Source organism: Podarcis muralis, chromosome 2 (assembly GCF_964188315.1).
Source record: "Podarcis muralis chromosome 2, rPodMur119.hap1.1, whole genome shotgun sequence".
Classification (NCBI taxonomy): Eukaryota; Metazoa; Chordata; class Lepidosauria; order Squamata; family Lacertidae; genus Podarcis; species Podarcis muralis.
In genome coordinates this window covers 75,820,441-75,825,288 of record NC_135656.1, presented here as the reverse complement: position 1 = coordinate 75,825,288, position 4,848 = coordinate 75,820,441, and the positions used below count along the sequence as shown (strand labels likewise).

At 42.6% G+C, this 4,848-nt stretch overlaps 1 protein-coding gene across 1 annotated transcript in view; it reads left to right on the top strand.

The window, feature by feature from the left end:
* The window catches only part of CENPP (centromere protein P), a 146,773-nt gene that overhangs the window by 114,474 nt on the left and 27,451 nt on the right, over positions 1–4,848 (top strand). The window lies entirely within an intron of this gene.

Genomic DNA, 4,848 nt, shown 5'->3' with positions numbered 1-4,848 from the left:
AAGTAATAGATTTAGTCACAACAGAAATCTTTGCACTTTGAAAACAGAGTAACTGAAGCATTTCTTCTTGCCTTGCCATTAAAGAGTAACTAGGTCCTGAAATATGACACTTGCACATAGCTCTGTAGAAACTACAGTGGATTTTTAACCAAAAAAGGAAAGTATACATTACTCACAAGTTCTCTTTGTGCCAAAGGGGTGAAGTCTCCCATTGTTTGGCATATGTTTCTTAGTGTATCACAGTTTCAAAAATGCTAAAAAAACATCTAACAGAACAAAACCTTTGAACAATCCTTTGTTTGAAGTCACATCATTTAATTTGCCATAATAGATGCTTGGAACTTGAAAGGCAGTGTCATATTAGGAAAAAAAGGATCATTCTATAATTTTGTGAAGGTTGAGGTATGCTTCACTTTAGGTCTGTTTTATGTGATCATTTATCCTTAATCAGCAATCCTAAACTCAATGATATGTAGCAAAGTCGTATTATGTCAGAGGGGAAATTTCGGTCTTCAGGCATTGTTACTATTATTGTTGTTGTTATCATCATCATCATCATCATCATCAATATTATTAATTACACACCCTTCACCTTAAGGTCCCAGGGTGGGTGGCAACAATTAAAACTCAATGTTAAAACAGTTTATCACAGAAATAAGCTGGGTCCTAAAAATATACATCTAGGTGGCAGAAGCCAGAGTAAAGAGATATGCCTTCCACATTTGCCAAAAGCTGTTTAATGAAGATGCCAGGCAGCCAGTGGCAGAGAAAGATGGTGTGGAGGGTGCGGGCCACCCTAGGTGTGATCACTGAGGGTGGGGGTGACAAAATGACAAAAATATGAGTTCTAAAAAACAATTTTTTAAAAATTGGGCTCACAAACCTTTTTAGTTCAATCAACAAACATAACGAAGCGTGGCTGGCACTGGGTGCCACAACACAGGAGCAGGCACTTACCGCAGTGCCTGCAGCGTGCCCAAGCCACGCGTCTCTCCCGGGAGTGACATGGTGGCTCAGGCGCCTGCAGGCTCCACGCTGCCTGAAATGGCAGCTGGGGCTTATGTGTGCCCACCGTCTCTCCCTCAGCTGCCCTACCGCTGAGGGGGAGGTGGTGGAGAGGCTCCACGCAGCATGCCCCACCCCATGGCAGCTCACCCCACCCCCAGCTGCAGGACGTGCGCACCGCACTGGGCACCCATGTGGCTAGCTACACCGCTTCAGGCAGCCACACAGCAGGATATATGCTATGCAACCACTCTTTAAGCTTCTGAGGGTAGCGCAACAACCACTTGGGCCCCCTCTGCTGATGTTAACAACCATGAGGGTCTGCAAGGAAGAAGATAGTCTTTTAGGTATTTGGGACTGGAGTCACTAACTTGACCACCATGAATTGGACCTGGAAACCAACTGGAAACCAGTGCAGCTGTTTAAAAATAGGGGTTGTGTAAGATCTAAACAAAACATTGGTCAGTAATCTGGCCACTTCATTTTCATCTGATTGAAGTTTCAGAGTTATCTTCAAGGGCAGCTCCACACAAAGTGCATTTCAATAATCCAGTCTGGATACCACCAGAGCATGGAACTCAGTGACCAAGTTATTTCTGTTGCAAAGGAGCCATAGCTGGTGATCCAGCCATTGCTGGAAAAATGCAAACCCTCCTCCCCCCAAAAAGTCACCTGAGCCTCCAGTTCGTGTTAAATGCAGAAGCACCCCTAAGCGAGAGATCTCCTATCAGTGGAGCTCAACCTTATCCAGAGCAGGCTGTCTCCCCATCTCCCATACATAAGAACTCAGGACACATTAACAGCTCTGTCTTCTCAGGATTCACCTTATGTTTATTGGTCCACACCCAGCTCATCACTGCTTCTAATTGGGCCTGGTATGAGCCCCAATTTGGCATACAATGCGATTTCCCTCACACCATGCCCACCAGTCCCACACCTGACATCAGGAGCTTAAAGAGCACTTCTAATTGTTCCTTTGCATCTGAGGCTCCCTGTCATTGCCAGACAACCAGTCAGAGAGTCTCACTGAGGAGATTGGAAGAAATAGCTTGGCTTCAAAGCACTTTGTCCAGCAGCTATAGTCTGAACAGCTTCCTCTTCACAAGGAAAAATGCTACATTCTTTTCCACAAGATAAAAGAAGGAGAAAAGTGAATTTAATTGCTAGGAAAGTTTTCTCCTCCTCTTCCTTGGCTCTTAAAGTATCAAGCTATGATAGATAAGGTGCCAGTTGTTACTTTGGGGGGAAATGGCTCTGTACCTAGAACGATTTCACGTGGGTAAGTACTGATGAAATTTAGTGAGGCCTTTAAATTCTCTGACTGGAAGCTTAATACGGTAGGTAGTTTGTCTGATTGCTGATTTCAGATAATTGTATAAACACTTTTTAATGAAAACATGGATAGCTTTGTTCCATGATATACCCTGCAAATACCAAAGTAGAGTGCAGATCCACCTTTTGAGAGAATGGAACGTTATAATTCTAATACTGGTGATTTACAAAAGAAAAGAAAAAAAACCAGGAAATCATAAAGTTATGGACCAGCAGTAAAAGTTATACTCCACATTCTATATTTACCCCCACGACATACCTGTGTTTGGTGAAAATGTTGTGTTCTTGGATAAAAAAGTGAGTTATGCTTTCTGTTTCTTGGTCCAGGAAAGTGCCTCAAACCCATATGGTTTTTTTCTGCATCTGAATCATTCTTAGAAATACATTTAAATTTGTTATGGGTGTTAACAGCAGCCATCTCACTGAGGTCTGCTTGTAAACCTTAGTATGTACTGAGTACATTTCCCCCCCTAACCATCCTACTATTTTTACTGTCTATTTTAAAACAACTCCCAACGTGGAAAGGTGTTTAACATTTAATAGCACTTACTGTTGAGCAGCTTAACAGATATGTTGAACATTTTAAAAAAAAAATCCCAAAGGACTAAATGAGCCTCTGCTGGAATTTTAGGCCCAGCTCATACACACACTGAGGCCAACACTGAAATAGCTTGGTGGAGGGGTGGCACAAGTCCCTCCACCAGACAGCTAAGTTTCTGTATAAGCCAGTTCCTCCACACAAATAGCCAGTCATATAGAGCTGGGAACCTGTGATTCTCCAGCTGCTGTTAGACTTCAACTCTCAGTAGCCTTGACCATTGACCATGCTGGCTAGGGCTCTCTGTTCATGAATTCTCTCTCCCCCACTCCTGCAAAAACAAACACAAACAAATCTGGAAAGAACAAGAACTGGAAAGAATGGTGAGATTATGCCCCCTTTCACTTCCATCATGCTATTTCCACACATGCTACAGAATCAATGACTGCTCTTTTCTGCCATAGTCCTACCATTAAGTCCAACTCATGCTCATTAAAGGTAAAGGAACCCCTGACCATTAGGTCCAGTCGTGGCCGACTCTGGGGTTGCGGCGCTCATCTCGCTTTATTGGCCGAGGGAGCCGGCGTACGGCTTCTGCGTCATGTGGCCAGCATGACTAAGCCGCTTCTGGCGAACCAGAGCAGCGCATGGAAATGCCGTTTACCTTCCTGCTGGAGCGGTACCTATTTATCTACTTGCACTTTGGCGTGCTTTTGAACTGCTAGGTTGGCAGGAGCAGGGACCGAGCAACGGGAGCTCACCCTGTCGCAGGGATTTGAACTGCCGACTTTTGTATCAGCAAGCCCTAGGCTCTGTGGTTTACAGCGCCACCAGCTTAAAAACTCTAGGATGTGTATGCCTGCCCACAATAAATCAGGCAATTGTGGGATCAGCAGAAAACTGACTCTAAAACTGCACCAGTGGCTAAAAGGCAACAACTAGCACAACTTGCACTGTCAGTTAAGAATAGATCTTTCCATAAGGGCTAGTTGGTAGTTTCTGATTTTAAATTATTATGTGATTATATACAGATATTTTTGAAATCTGCTTTTATATTTTCATGGTATATTGGTATATATTTTAATAAATAAATAAATAAATAAATAAATAAATAAATAAATAACAAACGCTGAAGCCAAAGATATCAGATTAAAATCAGCTGAAGTTTGATCTCATCCACTACTGCTACCACATTTGCCATAGTTGAACTCCAGAATTCAATCTCACAGGAGGCAGCAATGACCACCAATGCATGGCGCTAAAGGTTATCAGTAGCTGTGCTCTGCCTAGTGGTTGGAGGCAGTATGCTGCTGAATACAAGTTGTTAGAAACCTCAGTAGATCAGATTGTTCTTGCACTTGGTCCTCCTTGCAGGCTTCCCATAGGCATCTGGTTGTCTGAAACAGGCCATTGTCCTGATCCAGCAGGCTCTTCTTATGTTATTGGGGGAAATTACCCTTTGCTCCATATGGGAGTTCAAACCCATAGCAATTTATTTTTATAATAGTCAGCAAAATGCACAAAGAAGTGGCTTGGCACAGTAAACTACATATATGAAACCATGAGTAGTTGCATTCTTTTGTTTAATGAGTGGTCTCTAATTCCTTTACAACCATAAATATAGAAGAATTGTGGGGGGGAACAAACACAGAAGGACATTCTGTAATATTAGAAACAGATGTAATCAGTGGAAGTGGAAGTGTGTGTGTATTTGTGTAAGGATGAACCTTTAGGAGTAGTGATTTTTAAGTGTTATTGGACAATATTGTTTGTAAAAATATGAAATTAATTCTGTGATCCCAGACTTACTTCTCTTCAACAGCAACATGTTCCATGAAAAAGTCAACCCCACTGAACTCGGACAAACCTCTTACATGAGCATCAGCAGGCCTTGGATCCTAGCCATATATCTCAGTATATCTGCTAGATAAGTTCTGTTTCTGCTGCTGCTCCCTGTCAGACAGTTGTCTTCA